The 22219-nt window shown below is 47.6% G+C and overlaps 1 protein-coding gene across 3 annotated transcripts in view; it reads right to left on the bottom strand.

The window, feature by feature from the left end:
- Window positions 1-22219, bottom strand: part of gli3 (GLI family zinc finger 3) — a 132038-nt gene that overhangs the window by 85410 nt on the left and 24409 nt on the right. The window contains exon 1 of one of the 3 annotated variants that reach the window (XM_035416011.1): window positions 5441-5723. The exons of the other annotated variants lie outside the window; for them this stretch is intronic. The gene's annotated coding sequence lies outside the window, so the exon portion shown is untranslated. Of the gene's footprint in view, window positions 1-5440; window positions 5724-22219 lie in introns of those variants that run through there. 3 annotated transcript variants of the gene reach the window in all.

The raw sequence follows: 22219 nt of genomic DNA, 5'->3' as shown, positions 1-22219 counted from the left end.
CCTGCATGCTGAGTACAAAAGACCTTGCTGCCCATTCAAACTCAACTTAGAATTCAAGCCACTTTGACAGCCAATAAAACTTAATCGGTCGTATTTTTGTGACCATAAATTTCATACTTCCATTCTCGAACAGCTCACAACCGAGTTTCACTCCTCCACATAGCTCTTGCAAGGCCTCTTTAAGCTATGATAAATATCCGTTGTGGAATCTGTATTTGGTAAAAGGAACATTCCACAAAAGGTTTCTAAAAGAAACATCTCTCGCAAAATGTGCATTTGATGACAGATTTCCACGGCACATTCGGGGGTAGCGTACAAGAGATCTGGGACACTCTTCACACCTCAGCAGGTGGCTTCAGACGATAAGCGTAAAGAGAAATCTCTCTTTGAATCTGGCTTCTAGTCACGTGACAAGTAATTACATCAGAGGCAGTAGGGTAGGAGGTCTGACAACTGTCTCACAATGGATATTTAATAATTTATTAGTAATTTAGAGATGGTTTAGGGCATGGTTTTACTTCAAATATCCTCAGATTTGTTTGAATTTGTGGATAAATGTACTCTTTGTTCTCTATGCCCCAATTCAAAGTATATTCAAGATATAAAGATCATTCGTCTGTTCTGTGTATTAAGTGAAAGCACCAAAGAAAGCTTCTTTACATTCTGCATTGAGTACAATGCAATTCACGGGTTACCAACCAATTTATCTCCTATATGCAGCCTACATTGACTTTACTTAACAAAAGCTCATTTTGTCTTTATGCTATCTACTTCCTACGATTTGAATGAGATGAAAGAGAGCATTAGTGGGTGAAAATCAAGAAAACTTAGATTATTGCCAATAGATTACTCAAATGAGATGCTTTTGCTAATCAATCAAAATGAATTAATTTTGATTGATAGGCACATTTCTACATGTCTCATAGATCATGCCCATGCCACATGTGCATATAGGTTGTCAAAGTGGCATAGAATGTGTCTTCTCCAGATATACAATGAGCTCCAAAATGTTTGGGACAAAGGCTTGATTTAGCTCTTCAAAACTTTAGATTTGTAATCACACAACGTACATGTGGTTAAAGTGCAGATTTCCATATTTTATTAAAAGGTTTTTTGGTACTTTGGCTTCACCTTGTAGAAATGACAGCTCTTTGTATACATAGTCCCTAATTTCAGTGTGCCATTGTGTGTAGGACAAATGGCTTCATAGGTGTTTCTGATTAGTCAGGTGTGTTCAGTAGCTTCTTTAGTGCAGGTATACGAGAGCTTTCAGTATCTAGTCTTTATTCTAAGCGTTTGATTGTCTTTGGAGTCGGCTATTGACATTTGTCAACCAGAGTTGTGCCAATGACAAATCTAAAATCTTTATCCCAAACATTATGGAGCTTGCTATCTCCCCGTTACATTTGGTGATCTTTTAAAAGAGATTCTGAATCAGAATGACACTAAAAGGCAAATAGAGAAACACTGTAAACTGTAAAGGCCTCCTTATGCCTCCACACTCACATGGAACACCAGTACAGTCTGGACCACATTGCTGGTTTGCCAAACACACAGCTCCATCAGCAGTAATGTACAACTCCATTACTTTCTACAATGGAGCTCCCAGAATCCCACCGCTACATTCACACCTGACCACTGCAGTCCAACTTAAAGGGCGACAAGTTTGGTGGCGTGACTTCAGTCAAAGCTTTAATCCGCCGGCAAAATGGCACCGCTACGGCCCATTACTCCTTGATTGCTTCTTAGTAGACAAATACCCCGGAGAACAGTGGTGATCAGAAAATGGGACAAGTCTAAAAAGCGGCCTCGCCGCTCGCTTAATGACAAATGAATCATAATGAGACGCGACTGCGGCTTAGCGCCACTGCTGTCGAGGGGAATTTCTCCCGCTCCCGTCCAACGGTCGCTCGCATACCAGACTCCGGCAGGCTCGGGGAACAAGTCAGGTCACGCAGCGAGCCGTCTCGGGAGGAGGGGCGGCGAACTCCAGCGACAAGCCGCTACACACCCCCTGGTCCCGAGAGGGCCTTGTGGGTAATCTGTAAAATCCACAAGGATTTGAACCGCTCTACGCTCGCCGCTGATTCCACAAGACCACGCTGCGACTTTTTCTTCCCCTGGTATTAACCAAACCTGGCTTCTGTATCGGTTGCCGCGGTAATCACGGATCTTTCTATTTTTTTTTTCTTTTCCTCCAATGCGGACTCACAAAGAAGAGCTCGCCGTGATTTTTTTCCCAGCATTCCCTTCTGCCTTTTAAGTGGCCTCATGGGTAGTATCGTAGCCCTCGGTCCTCTCTCCTCTTTGCTCCCCCAATAATCTGTTCAGGTGCTTGTGGAATAAAAAAAAATTGAGGAGATCCCTTGGGATGTTTCTAGTACATTAGGTTTGCGTGGATAAACCCAGGAAAAGTGTTCAGCCATAATAGAAAGACCTGAATCCAAAACATCTGTGAAGGACCACATAACCTCTGACCCCAACTAAGTTCTTCTGATGATTGATTATTTATCTGAACTGTTAGTTATCCAGACGGTTAAACTGGGAACCAGCACTCATTTACAAGGCCAATCTGCACGAACACTTGAGACAAGTGGAATAGTCCAACTGAGTGAGAGGACCCAAACCAGTAAACCTGGACTTCTTCTAACACTTGCTTCTACAGCCTAAAGATTTAAAACTAAAGAACACTAGGCTCATCACATCTCATCTCATATGCATGACCAGATCCGCCCCAGATAATTTTGAAAAGCCTAACAACTGGGGTTTTCCTGACTGAAACTGGGTTCAACGGGTTCAGCTCATTTACAATGTCTCGTATACTTCTTTATAGTGAGGGTACTACTTATAAACCTTCTACATGTGATGTGGCATGTGCTTTAATGTAGGAGAGATGGGTCAAGGCCTCATGCAAATATCTGAAGTTCATCTTAAGAACTGAAGACCATAAAATACCCTGGACTACTAAGTATAATGTTCTCCTTTCCTTGCACTGATGAATCTTACATTGAGTCTGAATCTGTTATTTGAGAAAAGAAAACCCAGGAAAAGTGACTGGTTTGACATAGCAAACATTAATACAATAGCCATGTGAAGGTTGTGAATTTGTGAATCGAAGGTGAATCCTTACATTGTCCAACTTAACAGATTTCACAGGGTTCATTTTTGTACAGCAGTCTATGGACACCCAGTATGTCATGATGAAGGAAGATGTAAGGAACACAACTAACTGAAGACAGGCATCGTGCCAATACCACCCTGTAAATGGCATCACAAAGGCTTAGGCCCGTGGCATCTCAAAGGCTGGGCCCAAGATGACTACACAAAACATCTTTACCGACTTACAAATAAACCAAACAACAGGAATTTTTCACACAACCAATAAAGGAACTTGCTCACTAAAAACGTTGAGATTAAGCTTAGATGTTTTTCAGAGAACTACTGAAGGTATCGCGCTCAAAATCTTTCCTATGCCGGGTCATAAGTTCTCCTGTGCTGTAGATCACTCCCAGTCTTCCTGACCCCTTTACATCACAACCTGCTTCAAAGTGAGCTGCTAAGCTGCACTCTGGCTAACATCATGGCCTTAATGCTGTAGGGCCCCCATGTCAGACGGAGTAAGGACAGAAAGCTCAGAAAACAATTAAGGGAAGAGGAGGAGAGAGGAGATTAAAGAACCACCTCGAACAACGTGCCGGGCATCCACTCTCGCACTTCACACGATGTACGCATGGAGCACCAGTGGGCCTTCACACGCCCCTGACTCTTATGGATCCATTACCTGAGTGGAGGCCAGCGGCACGGGCAGCGCTGGTCTTACTTTCCCAGAGAGCACGCGGCACTCCGAGCGAGTTCCGCGAACCTAAACCTAACTGACGGAAGAGAGGCGCGTCAGTAAAAAATGACGGCGCTAGTTATGTTATAAGTATTTAATCCCGCGCAGCATACCCTGTGATCTTATTAAGGGAATAATGGCACTTATGCTCTAAGTCGAGATTAATAGGTCTGCTCTTACGAAGCGCAATATTAACATAAAGGGATTTGGAACCGGCTCCTTTCCTTGCGCGGATTCAGAGTGGCGGCATCGGCGGCTGCGCGGCAGACGACGGGAGATAGGCGGGCTCTTCCAGCGAGCCGAACCACTGGGGGGGGGGGGGGGGGGGGGGGGGGGGGGGGGAGAAACTGCTGCGCAAAGTTCACCGAAGCAGGAACTGCGCCCTCTGTTTATGTTTAGCAAGGGCAGGCCCATTTATTTTTACACCGAAAACAGAGGCCTGGATTTTCTCTCCGCAGCAGACGGGGAGAGCTGTGAAACCATCTGGGCCTCGCTGCGAAAGGTCTGTCAGCATTTCCGAAGGCCCTGGTCTGGCCGGCCTACTCATCGTCACCCACACACAGACCCCCCCCACCCCTTCCATCGCCTCGCCCCCCCCCCCCCCCCCCCCCCCCCCCCCCCCCCCCCCCCCCCCCCCTCATAAAAAGCCGTCCGGGCCCTATAGCCCTTTTGAACCCTAATACAATTACCACTCAATCCCCTCCTCTATTGACCAAAGAGCTCTGCATTGAGGCCACAGGCCCCAGTAAAAGCGGTCCCATCTTGTTCCCCCTTCAGCAAGCTTTCCGTCTCTAAAGAGAGTCAATTTGGGCAGAACTGCGCCCAGGGGCCCCCGGGATGGCTGCGGGGAACACCCCGCTCGCCATGGCAACGAGGCCGGCCTCGCGGGGCGGGAATGTAAGCAAACAGCCCCGGCTTCGCGGCGGAGGCCGCCGGCAACGGCGCAGCAGACGGGAGACAACCGTTGCCGCCGCTCCGCCGGGGGGACTTGGGCCCCGGCCAGAGACGCAGGGAACCGCAGCCCATTCATGGAAAAGAGAAAAGAGAGAGCCGGCCCCCGGCAGCGGCGGGGAGGAGACCCGCTGCTTCGGCATTCCTGCACGCTCCCGCCAGCCGCGCCACACCGGGCCGACCCGCGCGCGGGCGCCTAAGGTCGCGCCGCGTTCACCTCCCCCGCAGGCGCGTCCGGAAAAATGAAGCGGAAAGGCGCGCGCGGCTGTCGCCGCTCGGACCGCACGCCCCGGACGCGGCTTAATCTCGAGGCTTCGCAGGCGGTTTCTCGCACGCGGACGACGTCCGCCGAGATGTCGCGTCAAACTTTCTTCCAAACTCGAAAGAAATTGAAACTTTTCCAGGGTTCCTGGTGATAAGATCTGCAGGAATGCAGCAACAACAACAGAAAGGAGATAATATGATCCAACTGGAAGCATGCGCACCACATCCCCCCCCCCCCCCTCCTCCTAGCGCAGCTATCCCGCTGTCTGGGCCCCGTCTCGGGCCTTGCCTTCCTCCTCTCTGGCCGGCCCTCCGGTTTGGGGAGCGTGACCCCCGTGGCCCCCGCAGGCAACGGTTAACACCCCAGCGCACCTTCGGCGACATACTCACAACTTTCCCCTCGCCGTTGTAGCTCTTCTCCACTGGAAGTCTCCCCCAGAACTGGCACTTTTCCCTCGTTAACTACCCTCCATCTCCATTTGCTCTCTCTCTCTCTCTTTGCTCTCTCGCTCCCGCTCTCTCTCTCTCACCCGGTCTTGTTCCGCGCATTAGCCATGCACGAAAAACAGCAATCGCGGCGGTAACTGTGCAAAGTTTCCCAAACTCATTAGCATCCCGCTCCTCCTCCCCCTCTTCTCTTTCTCCCTCTGTGAACCCTCTTTCTATTCAGCCAGCTCATTCCTGCCTCAGAAGGGTCAGGCGACTAATCGTTAAATCAAGCCGGTGTCACCCCCACCCCCACCCCAAACAGTCATCCGGCAAGCAAGGGAGCTGTTCATTACTTCAGTTTATACCACCTTAAATAGGTCAGCAAACACCAGTCATTGAGGGGTCAACAGCCCCTTGATTTGCAAGAAAAACTGAGAGCAGCTTCTGGTCAGCCAGGGCTCTCTCTCTCTCCTTGTCTCTCTCTCTTTCACTCTCAAGAAGGTTTCAACCAGTGGGGGTTGCAATGTTTAACCTTTACTCTTTATCTTTTTCCCCTTGTATGCTTTATTTACCCCCTGATTTACTTCCTTCCATACTTTCCCACTACCATGCCAGTTTGGTGCCTTACCTTACTTACTTTTGATATATTTTTTATTACATTTTCTTGTTTTCAAATTTTTATTGTCGCTCAGTCCTAAACATGACATTATTCTCTTGCACTTAAAAATGATAGATGCATTCTCTCCCCAAAGTCACAACGCATGTCGACTAAGGCTTTTGAAACCACCAGCTCAACAGCGTCCTAGCAACCCTGACCATCAACCTCATAAAGCCTTGTGGCTTTTTCCCCCCTTTTCCCTTCATTTTTTATTCTTCTTTCATTCCTCCCTTTTTTTCCCATGGTTGCCCCTGCCGGTCCTCCACCAGTTCACAGGTCTATTCACCCCCTCACAAAAGATCCAGCACAGACCGACAGACCAAGAGAAACATGCTCCACAAAAAAAAAAAAATAAAAAAAATAAAAAACACACCCCGGTCTCTCTATGGTGATTGAATTTCTTAACATCTTTTCAAAAAGCAGTTAAATGCCTGGAGGCGAGAGGAAGAAACAGGCTAATGGTGGATTGGGAGCGCTGAACAAATTTCAGAGCCCTTTCCTGCTCGCTTTTGAGGTTGAAAGCGAGCTCTTGCCTTTCAAGTTTCAAAGTCCTCCTTCCTCCCGCAGTGTCACAGAAGGATTTGAAAAGAAGGTAATTGTGCTCGCTGCCGTCCTGATCAGAGCGCACGTCCCGGCTCTAGTATTTCAGAATCTTTCTCTGGCGGTATAATGGAGCTGGGTGCTCGGCTCTGGCTCTCCCCATGCCAGGCCTCATTAAATCCTAATGCCCAGGTCTCTCTCCTTTTTATGTCCAGGCCTCCATTGTAAAACACGGTTTTGGATACCTTCAAAAAGTCCACGCTCTACCAGGGGGAACGGGCCTGGATGGAACAGAGCGGTGGTCGGGGGCGGGTGGGGGGGGTCATGCATGCACGCAACAAATGATAAATATAAAACACAAAAGAGATAATGAGAGAAGGAGTTGGGCGGCATTTAAAGTGAAGGAGAGAGAGTTCGGCTTTGGGACAGGGGCTCAAGTTAAGGATCGGGCGATCAGAGAGCAAAAAGAGGGAGGACAAACTGCCCCCCCCCCCCTTTTTGTGAGTTGGCGCTTCCCCGGGGTTGGTGTCAGACGGTGTTCTGGGGCATGCCATTCGCTCCCTTCGCCCGCCTGAGTTTGAGCGCACAAATGAGCTCTGCTACGAGGGCGAGAGATTTTTCGCCCCACCTGGTAAATGTGTATTGGTGCGGTCCAAAGTGCGCTTGCATCAGGATTGCACTATTCTAACCAGTGTTCTGTGGGAGCAACTCCTAAGCCCCTCCCCAATTTGGAGGAAAGGGGTGGATATTCCACAGGCAACCTTTGAGGGCATGTTTGTGGGGGGGGGGGGGGTGTTTGGCTGGGGAAGGTGTAGAGGAGCGGGGGAGCGAAGGATGCGCGCGAGAAACGTGGGGCTTCAGAAGCTCCTCTCCTCCTGTGCGTTAATCTCTCCCTTTTCTTTCTGTTGCAAATCAACTCTCCGAGAATGAGACTCCAATTAACAATGAGAGGGGATGCGGAATTCTGCCGCCTGGCTGGGGTTTAATAGGAACAACCTCCCCAATCAGCTTACAGTAGCGAGCGTACCTGATTCGCCAGCAGGAACCTGCGCTATAGAGAATCACGCGCGATTAGTGCTGGCAGTGAGGAGGGAGAGCTTTTGCCGCTTTGGAAACCCAGTTGATGGGGGGGGGCGGGAAGAGGGGAGGGGGAGGGGGTGGAAGGGAATCGCTACACAAGGAGAGCTAGGGGATTATGTTGATTGTGTTGTGTATTTCTCAACTTCTTGGCCTCCTACTCTACGCCGTGGTACCCGCATTAGGGGGAAAAAAAAAAATAAAGTTCCATTCTCTCGAGGGAGCCCGAAGTGACGCGAGCAAAAAGCACAAAGGGGCTCGCTTTCCAATTTTGTGAAGGTGAACAAATCCTCCACTGACTCAGCCTCCAGTCCTTGAACCAGTGAAACTTTTCCACACTCACACATTACAAACTGCTCTGTTGAAACCTGTGCCCCAGCAAAAGAGGTACCCAGTGAGCAAATCTAGATGGAATCTAGAGGGGTGGAAATCTAGGTTGAGAGATGTTTTGATATGAACGAATTTGGTTAGCTCAAGTTAGCTTGAATTTAGCTCAGGTTTTACCCAGATATAGCCTGACCTAGTCGGCTAGAAAACTTTCGCTTTTCACCAAACGTCTAGATTCGGGCTTGTGCTCGCTGGGTAGGTAGAACAGGTAGAATCCAAATCAGAGGCAGCATTTCAGCAGAAACCTATGGCACGTCAATGATAGCCATAGCAGGCTATCTATAACAGTTGTTCTGAGTCATAAACACTTGTGAAGCCTCAAAAATATTAAGTCAATGTGGTGATCAGCATTTTCAACTAAGACAAGTTTGATAAATTCAGCATGATGGACAGGTTTGACAGGCATAATTGAGCAAACAAAAGACAGATAATCTCCATCTATAATCTATACACTCTACAGAAAGCTTTTGGTTGGAGGGGCAATTTAATGCAGACAGTTGCATACAAAGTCTGAAAGTGACAGAATTGTCCCTGCATTGCAGATTAGTTTTCAGTCGGACAGTAGCAAAATGCAGTCAAATGAGAACAGGTTGAAGGCCCTATAATTCAATAAAGGGTATGTCACTGGGTTTTGGAGCAAGTTTTTTCATTTACTTCAAAGCGACGTTGAAAGCACAAACGTGCAGAACTGTGGGGGCGATTCCCTTATAAACGAGGAGCTAGCGTGTGACAGCTGCTACAGCCCATCAAAGCCGAAATAACAGCTCCAATCCAGACTTACATGATTGATCACCATTGATCAAAAATATGCTCTTCCTGCCCCAACAGTGGATACTGGCACTTTCCTGGGTCATTGGACAATCTAACAATTATGATCTGTCCCACTGACCAAGCAGACATAACCCTGTGATCTCCCAACATCACGCGGTTCAGAAATGTCAGCAATACAGAGCGGCTCTAAATTTCTACAGGGGCCGGGGGGGGGGGGGGGGGGGGGGGGGACTTTCGAACCAAGGCTTCACCAGATTCACATTACAATTTTTATTCTGATGAATAACAAAGGTGATATGACACACTGCACACCTTCAAAACTATCCAGAAGCAACCAAAACCAAAAGCATGAGCAAAAATCAGTAAGCATGTTACAGGACATTTTTTACACAAATTTGTTTTAGGAGTGATGACCTATTTCCGTCCCTGCCTGTAACGAATTCTTACAACTTCCAGCCCTCCTTTCATTTATGCAGAAAATTCCATGTCCAGGTGTCTCAGGAAACCATCTTGCAAACATTTATTCGTTCTGTGGATAGCCCAGCGCCTCACTGCATTGCCTGAAACGGCGCTGACAGGAACGACTGCTCTAAATACCGATTTTAAACAATATGGCCGCCGGGGGCAAGGAAAGCTAGATAGAAATTTATCAGCATCAAAGGAAAGAAATCGCACTGCAAAAGGAAATGCTTCCGTTTGCCTGCACTGTATATCTGTACATCTGTGGGCCATGTTTCAAGGACGTGCCATTAATTGTACTGCATTATTTACATCAAACAGCTACACCCAGTTGTCAAGCTGATCATGCAAATGAGCCCGGTGACGCACTATGCTAATGTTCTCCGCCAAAAACAATCTGATTAAATCCAATCTAGAAAAAATCATACAATAATCTCCTAAAAATCTATTTATGCTACAATTCCTCCAAAAGCACTTCCTTTCGTTGTCTTCTGATTTTCACATCTGTCACTCGTACACAATTTAATTTCTCTGAAGTAAAAAAAAAAAAAGAGCGAATTCATCAAGAAAACAAAACCTAAAAGCTTTCTTATAGAAAGTTCTCGTAGGGGGAAAGTGTCCGCACTCTCGCGACTTTCAAAAGTTGCGGTTTGTTTTTTGCGGTTGCGGTTTCTCCGTGGGGTCTCATTTGAATACCGCTCAGCGAGGACAGACAGCGAACGCGCATGACTGATGGGCTGGGTAATTGCAGTGAGAGCGGGCTGCCGGTTCGGGAGCGTTCCTCCCCCTGGCTGACGGTCGATTGTCAGGGTTTGATTTCCCTCGCAGGCCAGCGACTGCTCTACTCAATATTCATCCTCGCCAGTTCGACGGCTCCCGCTCGTCTCCATTCGTCTCCGCGGTGACGCGCGAAAGGGTAGACTCCGGAGTCCCAGCCTGCCCCCTTCCTGCCGCCGGGGCTCTGCTGGGACGCCGCCCCGTAGCGGGACCGCCGGGGGCGCGTAGAGGGGGAGACGAATCAAAGAGCGCCCAGCTGCGCCCCCCCCCCTCATGCGTTCGCCTCCCATCGGCATTATGGTGCGATTCACGAGGCCTCCCGTCTGAGATGACTACACCCATGGTTCAGGGATGCACAGCCTTGGAACCTTTGAGAAGAAGTCACTAGTAAAAGAATGAAGGTATGAAGCTCACAATCTCGATATAAAATGTGTGTCATAAAAAATGATATCTGTGAGGAAAAGGGGCCTTGTCCCGGGCTTTTCTCTACAAAACTGGAACAATCTGCTGGTACTTCCTGTGTGAACTCTGTGTGAAGAGCTGTACTGAATTTTCTTGAATATAAAAGAAAACTGTGCTTGTTTCTGCTGTGCCACTCTTCTATGGGCTAAAAAGAACCCCTGTGCAGATCTCTGCTGTGCTAGAATAGAGCACTGTGTTGGTTTATCCTCTTCTAAAAAAAGCACTGCAGTGGTCTATTGTGGACCGCGAGTGGCCCTGTGTAGGCCTAAGACACAGCTCTGTTTACACAGAGTCATTCAGAGCCCCACAAGGTCAGCCTGGGCCAAGAAGCTCTCAGCAGTGCCGGGGAGCTGAAGCCTTCTCGCCTAGCCCGCCGAGCTACGGACCAGAGCCTGTACAAAACTGATTAGAACTCTCCGGTCAAACAGAGGAGAAAAACAGCCAAAGCAGACAAACCACAAGCCGAAGACGACTGCCGCAAAGCCACGCGCTCCGCGGTACCGATTCACACATCGAGGCGTCGCTTCGCCACAAACTTTCACGTGAATGATTCAAAGCTACACCTTCTCAAAAGGTAGCATTGTCTTGCTTTTTTCAGTTATGTCTTTCTTTCAACTCCCCAGTCCAGCAGCTGCGCGTACATATTCCTGAAGCGTGTGACTACGTGCACTGCGCACACGGGAGCCGGCTTCTATTTAAAACAGTTAGCCGCCACTTACTAGGAGAGGGATAATTAGGCACTTCAAAGGCACTGGCGTGCAATCCCAGGAGGACCCGAAATCACCCCCTCTCCCAACCACCCCGCCCCATTTAATAGCATGTTAACTCCTATCTGTGGGTAGCAGGCTAATTTAACTTTTGACATTTGATATCTGAGGAATGAGCAGGATCAGCCGTTTAGCCGGAACGGGATTACCCCCACACTCCCCCCGTCCCCCGCTCCGCTGTCCCTCCCCCTGCTGAAAAAAGCAGGGTTTGAGCCTGCCCGGATTCATTAATTGGCCTGGTGCTAAGCAGTTTATCAATGACGGGGAAATATCTCGGCCTAGACTGGCTCAGCCAGTCCTGTGTTCCCTCCAGCTCTGGAACTGGCTAGTCACGGCCTTCTTATGTCAAACGCCTGTATCTCAACTCATTCTCTGTATACTTTATTCTTCCATCTTGTTCTGAGGTAATCAGGGGTTAAATAGTGACTTAAACACATTATTGGACACATTTTTATATTTGTTGAAATGTGAAACTTGTGAAGATAATTTAGTATTCATTTAGAATTAAAATATCACAGCAATTGCAAGTGTTTTGTTTGATCTGAGCAAAAACCAGGCCTGGATCCCCAAAAAGCAAACATGTGAGGTAACAAACTCCCAGTGGGGAGAATAACAAAAACGGCAGTGGGGAAAAGACTCCCGGATGGGAAGAAATCTCGGGAGGAACCCGGCTATAGAGGGGGAGCCCATCCTCTACTGACTGGCCTGGAGTAAAGTAGCGGTATAATGGAATGTAAAAGAAATATAATGAAGGATCTATCACAGCAATTAAAATTGGGTGAGCAGGTTAAGGTTGAGGTAATAAATTAACTGGAATCGTTCAAGTCCAAATTGTATAGCTCAGTATGGTGGAGTTCAGAGGGGCTGGATGGTACACTTGGAGCTCCAGGTTGCATCGAGTCATGGGCGGGGGAGGAACAGGGCTGCAGCGGTCCGTGAACCCAGAGCGAGGGACAGGACTGGAGCAATCCCGTGAACTCAAGGCAGGTAAATGAGTTAAGTGAAGAGTACATGGACTCTGTGACAGACTTAGAGAAAAGTGCAGAGCGTACCAGAGCCTTACTTCTGTAAGTCACATTGGATAAGAGCTTCTGCTAAGTAGCTGTAATTGTAATGTAATGTAATAATGCTACTCCCAATAAAGCTTGCTGTTAAACTTCCAAATTCATAGATAAGTACTGCTTTGCTCTGTCACTGCAATTTGAATTCGAAACCATCAACCCAACTTTGAACCGATGCAAAAAAGAAAACCAGGCAGGTGAAGAAAACAGACAAACTTGGGTGTTTTCCACACGCGAACATGATGATCAATAATTAAACTGTCACTTCAGTCACTTTAAAGCAGGTTGTCCTTGTAAGACAAATGTGACAGGACCTTGTGAACCTCGTTAGGGTATCAATCTCTTTAACCTGGACAACCTGCAATTTAAATTGAAAGCCAGACAAATTCCACGCCGGGGTCACTGATTTCTCTTTTCCTTTTCCCCTTGCGCCGTTGATGTTTTGCCCCACGTCCTTAGCTGGGCTACCCCTCATTATCACCATGTAATTCAACCCCCCCAAACATGGGGAGGACATCAGCCCCTCATTACCACATCACTTTACTGTGGAAAAACCAGGGGAGCTTACAGGACCTATCATGTGGACAATGCTGCGCTTAATTACAGTTTAGCAAAGGTAGAAGGCGGGGAGAGGACAGATACAGGGCCTGGAGGGGGTTGAGAGAGTCAGGCTTAAGCCTCAAGAGTCCGGGTTACAGCAAATCGCTGCGAAACGCGGGGCGGGGTCACGGCAAACAATGGCGCGGCAGACGCCAGCGAATTAACGGGGATCCGTGAAACTGGAAACGCGCGGGCGCATGACACAGCGGATAGCGTTACAGGAGGAAGGAGCTCGGGGGATGTCGCCGCATGTGGCAGAAATCCGACCAAAATGTCTGCAGAAAGCGCGGTCCCTCCCCCCCCAAACAGTCCGCCCACTTCTGTCTATTGTGGCGGGTCAGTGAAGTGGTGTGACCCCATGGAAGCAAAGGTCGGGGCGGGGGGAGGGAGGTGGGGGAGGCGGAAATGGAAGCACAATCCACTCGGGCGAGGCTTCAGAAGATGGGGTCACCTCATACGGAGAAGAAAGACAGCAGGAGACTGCACAACCGAAGCGGCCAAAGTGAAAGCTCCACGCAGGTGGCTGGACCTGAAAGTCTTTCCCCTGCAGTTCTGCGAGTGACCAGCAGGTGACTTCTCATGTTCTCACTTCATAATCCTCTTTCTGCTCCAAGACCCTGAAGGACTCTTTCCACTCCCTCCCTCCCTCCCTCCCTCCCTCGCTCTGTCTGTCCCTGCTAGTTTGCCCTCTCAGTAATAAGATTTGCTGCTCTGGGACCTGTCCTGCCACTCTGGCCGCTGGAATCCTCCTCCCCGCCGTTGCCGTGGACTCCTGCCATAAAACTCCAATCATCTTTAATCAGCGCATTGCTCGGCCCACTTAAAATCCCATTCATTCCGCATTCTTCACGCCGTTCCCTCACACTGCCCATAAGCTTCGCAGTTTTTTTTCCCTCCCCTCCCTGAACCCAAAAGCAACACGTCTGTGTTTCTGGATTTCGGTGCCGTGCGAGATCGGCCCCGCCAGACTTAGTTTGACTCGACGAGCGCCTGTCGCGACGTCGTCATTTCTCCGGTGCCAAACGTCCGCTCTCGGCTTGTGCTCTTGCCTCCGTCTGCATAACTTTGACGGCCGGTTAGTTGTTGCCCCCACCCCCTTGCATGCTCCTCTGAAGACTTGAATGTTCTGTTTATTTAGGCTTTTCAGCAGCAGATGTTTGCGATGTAGCTCGATAGCTGCGAATGGATTTGGTCATGCCTCTTCAAGCGTGATGTCAGATAACGGGCGAATGTTCTCCACTTAGACTCCATGAAACCTTGTGCGGAGCTTGCTGCAGGGGCGTCTGAGAGTGCAGAAGTGGGATTTTGGTGGAGCACCTTAACACGGGGGGGAAAGAAATGGTTTGAGATTTCGGATTTTACCTTTGGCGTTTATTAAGGCGTTCCATAAATAAAACGGGGAATGAAAATGCGTTCCGCTTGATTTGGTGTTCGTGCTATAGCGTGAGCGATGACACAAGGGATTACTCCCAAAAGTGACAAAGGAAGAGAAATGAAGAGGAAGTAAATAAAAAAACTTCTCAAACAACTTATTATTGCACCCAGTTTTAGCCAGTCAGAATACCTTATGGACCAAAAGCAGCCAGAGTGTCCTTTGACCGACGCATGGAGTGTTTATCTTGGGCGAAGACCATGTAGTGGTCAGGCAGTCCCAAGGGGTAATTTAAAACTGGGATGGGATGAAAATCGTTCATTGCAGTTGCCATATACCCTATATGCACCAAACCCCAAAAGGCAGTTCAGTCAAAAATGCAACTAAACAAGAAACTAAAACTATTTGGAGACTCCTATGGAAAACACTCCCCCGTATGACTGCGCCTCCCCCCTAAAGGCCCACGCAGGCCTCCTAAAGTACACGGTTCACATCGGAAACGTGGCACCGCGAGTCTGTCCTCCCCGAGAAGCGCTCCCGCGGGCACGCTTCGCTGCTCCTTCCTCCCACTCGCGGCTCTCCGCTCGGCGCTTGGAGACGTGCCCCGGTTCCTTTGGCGCGGCGGGGCGGGGCGGGCCCCGCGCGCGCTCCGCTCCCCGGACGGCTCCCGGGGCTAACGGACCCACTCGGAGCTGAACGGGATCCAGCGGCGAACAAAGGGCGCATTGAGGAGGTGAAAAAGTAACGTGCGCCGTTTCTGACGGCGGTGGGGGCGAAGTCATAACGTTGCCAAATTGCTAATAATGGGACCCGTATCCTGCAGCTGTCCAGGAGCTTAAGGAAAGGGTGTGACTGTGCGCTTTAACACAAGAACACGCATTATGGGGACTGACCCCCAGGGCTTATAATTCCAGACTACATCATTTTTCTTCCTTATACACACACGTGTAATTTATGCTTTTAGTTAGTCAATTTTCCTGATTAATAAGTGCGTGCTACAACGTGCCTTGATTGTAACAAAACGCCCCTTTCTATGATACCATAAAGCAGGATATTATCATGTTGTCATAATTTTAACATAAATCAAAACTGTGGACGTTCTGTGTCATAAGCAACAAGTTTTCGCAGCCTGCATAATGGTGCTCGACAAGGAGTGATGCATTTCACGGCATGCAAATCTGACTATTTTTTTTATTGAAAAGCATTTTGATAAACCTATCAATTTCCTTCCAACGAACATTTCTGGCTTCACAGAGCTGCGCTCTCTCCCGAGGAGTAATGAAGAGGTGAGCTTCTCTGTGGGAAGCCGACTGGCACGGAGTCAGACGGCTGAATCTCTTCAGCCGGATTTTCTCCTGTCGCCCTGGGGCTGCAGACGGAACATCATTAGCGCTCGGAGTTCCAGGTGGGGCCCGGAGAGAGGCGGGGAGACCGGGCTTTCGGAAGAAGGCGGAGAGGAGTCAGTTCAGGGCACCGTCGCGAACGCTCGCCGCGATGAAGGCGAGAGATAACCGCTCGGCGGGCGCTCCGACCCGGAGCCTGACGTGAGCTCCCTGCGAGCAGAGAGCTCGGGGAGCTCAATAATATCGAGCCGACCGGGAGAGGCGCTTACTCATCTGAGCAAGGGGTGTTATTCTCCTCAAGACGCGAGGAACCGGAGGGAAAAAAGGGAAAGAGAGAGCTATCGATATGTGCGGCGAAAAGGCGTGATCTCCGAAACACCCATGGAGAAACCTACCTCAGAGGCCTGCTTTTTTATTTTCAATTTTTTTAGAACTTTTTATCTGGTGAATTAAACTGGGATCGAAGAGACATTTAACAGTGCCTTGGTGAGTAGCGCTATGTGTAGTTTGGAACTGAATTCTAGCAAAATTAGACATCATTAGACACCTTTAGCCCGCAAAGAACTTTTCTCTCCCACCTGCCTGTGTTTAATTTTCCCCACTATCTTGTTTTCTGAAACCAATGGCTTTTTCTCCTCACGTGTGAAAACAAGAAGCTAAAACAATGCTTAATTGGATAAAATTTGACTTCAATGTGTTACACCTATTACTTTTAGGTTTTCACAATTGAAAAATTTTAGGTTAATTCAAATGAACTTAAAATTTTTCAAATGAATCTAAAAATTGAGAAAAAAAGAAATTTTAGGTTTATCCAAAGAAAGATTTTTTTTTCAGTGTATAAATTCTGACAAAAGTGGGTATCAAACCCTCTCAGCTGATACCCACCACCAAAAAAAAAAAAAATCATAAGCAGCCTTGAAATTCTAATGTGGGTGCCTTTCCTTAATTTGTCTGCCAATAATCATGACTCTTCTCACACTTTAAGCCTGAACTATTTACAACGGGCCCAGGAGAGCACTTAGGGGGAGGTAAAAAGAGAAAACTTCTGTTTCCAATCAATCACTGGAAATCAGTGGTGTGGTTTACGCCCTTTGATCCCGCCTCTTCTTCTGCAGTTTGAGAGGGGAACTGAAGGGAAGGGAGAAGCAGAAGAGGGGGTGAGGGGTAAAGGGAGCGAAGCAAAGCCCAAAGTGGAGGGGGCGGGGGGGCTGTAGTGAGCAGACAAGCTCGGTACTTTTGGGGGCCACTCCACCCTGAAATCTGAGCTCACATCTAGATAGACAACGTATACTCATGGAGGCCACATTGCTTCAACTCAAATGCTCATGCACACACCTTGTTGCAAATGCAAGCGTGGACACATGCTCAGTTACACACAGGTAAACGTGATGCATGTACGCTCCGTGCACACACACACACACACACGCACTAATAAGCAAACACTTGCAGACATGCTTTCGGGTTCTCGCATGCGCATTCAAGCACACACACCTCGACTCAGAGCTCCACGTTTCGTACGACACAAAATAAACAACGGAGTGGCACTTCGCTACAGGAGATGTCTGGGGAGCGCAGCAAATTACCCCTTGTTATTTAGTTGCAGCATCTGGCCGCAGTTGTTAAATAAAGTCTGTTTGAAATTACACAAACTCCTCTTTGTGTGTATAGAGAGAGAGAGAGAGAGAGACAGAGAGAGAGAGGGGAGGGGGACAGAGAGAGAGAGAGAGAGAGAGGGGGGGGAGAGAGAGAGAGAGAGACTGCAGTGACACGCTACAGTCACTTCGCTGCCAGGGTCGCCCCAGCTTCTCCCCGTTCCAGAGGAGGGGCCGTCGGTGACGCCTGCCGACAAATGGGCAGAAGGACAGAATGCTCAACTGCTGTTTCCCTGTTTTATTGTTTTATGGTTTTATGAGACTCTTCCTTCACCCCCCCTTTACCCTCCCTCCCTCCCTCCCTCTCTCTATCTCTCTCTCCCCCTCCTCAAGAGCACCTGTCACAGCCAGACCACTGCTGCTGACTGGAGCTCCGTGATTTACGCCAGCGATAATGCACACTGATTACGGCCTGTATTCCCATTCACCTGTTGCCAGTCCCTTCTGCTTGGTAACTTGCAGCAACAACCGCAACACTTGCAGTTCAGGGAAAAAAAAAAACATCTTATTTTAAGTTTATGTTAAAACATGTGAGCTAATAAGTTGCCTAAAATAGTTTGCCCTTTGGACAGAATTCACTACTGTTACGGTGAATGCGTATTGCTATTATCAGCTGTGTTCACGGATGTTTACACGTGGCAATAACATAATTTATAAAGGCTTTATAACAGATGACGAAACAAATGAGATTTACAAATTATATCAACGTGTTTGCGTGAAATAAAAATCACATTTGTCTTGAGTGGCAGTATGATATGTGGTAGACTTTTGAACAGGAGAAGAAATGTTTTTGCCCCACTTGCATTAACAACTGAATTCATTGTTAAGAACAACCTCGCTCTCACTGTGCAATCCCACTCTAAGCTACATGCCACCGTTTCCCCAGAACACCAGGGGGCGCAGTAACAATGAGGTCTCTGACCCACAGAACAGCGGGGAAGGGATAATCTTGCCCCTCTGGCCCTGTGAGCTCGTAGCTACCAGGTGGGTCACCCCGCTGCTATAGGAAATTGCCTTCAGTGCAGAGATCCATGAAACAGTTCTCACACTAGTGCATGCAATGTGCATCAGGTAGAATGCCTGTGTGGCAGCCCTCTGAATGTCACTCTATACAACTACCGGCCTCTTTCCTCCAGAGAGTTACATCAAGCCTGTTCTAATCACATCACCAAATGCTGTGCAACAGCAACTGAAGCATTACACATGTATACGTTCAAATGAATATAAGAGCTTGAGTTAATTTATCATGTAATACATTTTACTAGCTGTGGCACGTTCTTGTCTGCAACTAAAACTTGATTCAACTCAAATTTGAACTCAGGTATAACTAGATAATGCATATTGTGTTATGCCATCAGCAATTCGGTATGGCACGTGCCTGTATGTTGACATAAATATATTTGTGTTTTCATAAGTACTTGTGTGTGTGCACAGGTGTGCATTTCTGTTTCTGCTGATTGTGTGTGCGCGTGTATGTTTATGAGTGTGCGGGTATGCATTTGTGTCTGGGTGTGTGTGTGTGAGCATACGTGTGTGTGTGTGTGTACGTATTTGTATAAGTGTGTGGGTATGCATTTGTGTCTGGATGTGTGCGTGTGCATGTGTGTGTGTGTGTGTGCATGTGTGTGCATATTCACACAGACACCGCGGAGAGTGGGGAGGGGGCTCAGCTGTGACACTAAAAGCAGCCTTTCCTCTTTAGGGCAGCTGTGTCAGGGTCCATAACGCCCCTCGCATTGTAGGGTCGACCCACAAACTAGGCGCCGCTCCCCTGAGATTCTTTATCCCGTCTGCAATCACACATCCAGTGCTCCCTCTCATTAACCTCCCCAGCCAATCCAAAGCAGAGAGCCAACCTCTCACTTCCCCGTCCAGCTCACATATCTAAGGGCTTCCTCATATGAAACCCAGGCAGAAACTGGAGCAAAATAACCTGACCCAAAATATCTCACATCCTTTTTAAAAAAAAAATAAATAAAAACTAAAAAAATCTATTTAACCCTGCCCCCTTTGAGATTTCACACGCCGTTTCATTCGTCGGTGAGAAACACCCACATGGTCATTCCTTTGATAGAGCATTTCCGTTTATTTATTCACCTTAAGAATAAAAAAAATTAAAAAATCAAAACAAAGACAATCAGACCGAAGTGGGAATCTTCCAGAAGAACTGTGAGAGACGACAGAAAAGAGGGGGCAAACGGCAGCGGGGAGGGAAAGGAAAAAAGGGGCCTGGTGGAGAAACAGTTGATTATGAGTCCCATCAAGTGATCAATGATTTCATTAATAAGACGGATCATGGGGCTGTCATGCCTCTGACAGAGTCGTGAGGGATGATCTCTGGTCGGGGCTCCATTTCCCCGGCCGGCCTGTGCACTGGCAGCTAGTCTTGGCCCATTCAATATTAGCCGAGAAAAACGACAGCGCTGGGGAAGAAGCATTTGGGGGGGGCAGGGGTTTGTGGGGAGGAGGGGGGAAGGGGGGGTTTGAAGAAAAGTGAAAATCCATTTTGAAACCAATTTTCAATTAGGATCCACAAGCTGTTATCACAGGTGTCGCAGAATGGAGGCCGTAAGTGAAAATGTCTCCTATCCATTTCTGAAATGAATCCTTATCTGGGCAGCACAAAGATGGCCGGGGACAGCCTATCTGTAAATTACTTTCCATCCGCGGTGTTAACGGGAACTTTATTTCTGTCAGATGACATTCTTCTGTATTTTCCGTCGATAATTTAAATGCCTGCTTAAAAAAAGGAGGTAGCCGCCTCTCTCTTTTTAGAAGCCCCCCCTCGCACCCCCCCCCAGAGCTAAACCTTCTTTTTTCCTTCCAAAACACAAGTGACTATTTTTGCCCCATACTTTTTCTTAAATGCAAAATTTCTTGTAAACCTCTTTTGGGTACAAAGTGGTGTTCTGTGGTACAGTAAAGTAACTAGTTTTATTTTACCCGCAGAATCAGGGTTCTTGCCCTTAAATTCTGCACAAAAAAACAAAAACAGAGCTGCAGTTTTGTTCCTGCATTGCAAAGTTCGTCTGCACCCCGCTTACTCAGAGCACTCACATTTCCCAATTGCAAGCTCGCTCACTCACTCTCTCTCTTTCCATCTTCTCCTCATTCTTTCTCTCTCCCCATTTCTCCCTACCTCTCTTTCCCTCATTGGGGATCACCCACTTCATTAATTCAGCGCCCAACCATCCAAATCAAAAATTCAACCAACCAACCAGCCAGCCAACCAGAAACTTTTCCTTATTCACATTTATAGAGGCAGGGCATTTTTCCCCCCTTTCTCTTTTTTCAGAAAATTATCCCATGACGACGGGATTTATTCAGTCAAAGAACACGGATGGTTTTTTTTTGCGGGGGGGTTGGGAGGGGTTGGGGGGATGGGGGGGGGGGGGGGGTTTGCCCGGGAAGCAACAAAAGAATCAGGAGACTTTGTGGTCCACCTGCCTGGAGAATGATGAGGATGGGGGGAGAGCCCTCCCCCCTACCCCCCAAAAAGAAACCAATCAAACTATTGTTGTGGCACAGTCAGACCTTTTCAACTGTCAAGCCAGGAGAGCAGGCCATAAGATGAAAGGAGCACAGGATGAAACTACCATTTAGCCAACCATGTGGGAACGCTCCCCAAAGACTCAGTAATTGCGCTGAAACTCAACTTTTTCAGAACTTGCAGAGAGAGACAGACAGACAGAGAGAGAATGAGAGGGAGAGAGAGACCTAACAATCCTTTTTAGAAGGCTAGTTACCATTTCTTTAAATGATTTCTTAATTTTTAAAAAATTCCTTTTGCTGAAAAATGATGACACATTTTTAAAATATGTATCATGACCCAGTCAAAGCCATTTCCAGTCTGAAGAATACATGTAGTAGGCAGGGCTATGCATTGTGTATTTCAGGATTGGAGGATACTCCTGACAATGTATCTGTTAGTAAATCTGAGACAAAAGTGTAAAGAACAAGGCAATTCAACAGAGCATTGCTTTGAAGAGCAAATGTACAAAGACACAAATCTTTACTCAGAATTATTATTTTGGCTTGTAGTAAAACTAGTCTTGAAAAACACTTTTCTTCCTCTGTAACAGAAAAACATTTTCAATTCATGGAGAAATATTAAAATGATGCTGGAGGCCCTACAAACTCTCTTTGTGTTTAAAATAACATGAGCAAGCATTTAGGTTAACAACATGCAATCTGTTTATAGTGCAGGGCCCAAGATTCAAAGAGTCGTTCATTTTGAACTAAAGGACGCTCTTATAACAAATTCACAACTGTTTAGGTAAAAGTCCCACTTTCTCTGACATTCTTAGCACTGCTTTGACTTTCAGGGCTACAGAACCAAGCCTCCTTCCCCCTCCCACACAGCCTACCGACCCCCACCACTGCACAACAATCAGTGCTTCGGAGGCCCCACCCACTTATCCAGCCTACCAATTGGCTGCAAGATCAGCCCCAGGAGAGGAGACCACAAGAGGGTATGTGAGGGTAAAGTAGCTGCTTTCGAGTTGGAAAATGGGGAGGCTACAGAAACACACACCCGTGTGCATACACATACATACACTCACATTCCTAGTTCTTTCTGAACTAGATAGATTTCCTTGACAATGATGGAACAAAACTATTGAGGACAAAGTACCAGGAAAAAGCGCCTAAGAAAAAAAAGACTGTTCAATATTCATTTTATCTTATTGTAGAAAATAAAACTGTCAGGTCTGTTTGTTCTTTTGAGCTTCAGAATGCATTTTGTAAGATTGTACTTATCCTGCTTCTACACACAAATTGAAAATATAGAAATATGTACAGCATGTAGCTTCAAA

Source organism: Anguilla anguilla, chromosome 4 (genome assembly GCF_013347855.1).
Source record: "Anguilla anguilla isolate fAngAng1 chromosome 4, fAngAng1.pri, whole genome shotgun sequence".
In the NCBI taxonomy this organism is placed as follows: Eukaryota; Metazoa; Chordata; class Actinopteri; order Anguilliformes; family Anguillidae; genus Anguilla; species Anguilla anguilla.
The sequence above is the reverse complement of the archived record's forward strand: the minus strand, read 5'-3'. Positions and strand labels throughout refer to the sequence as shown.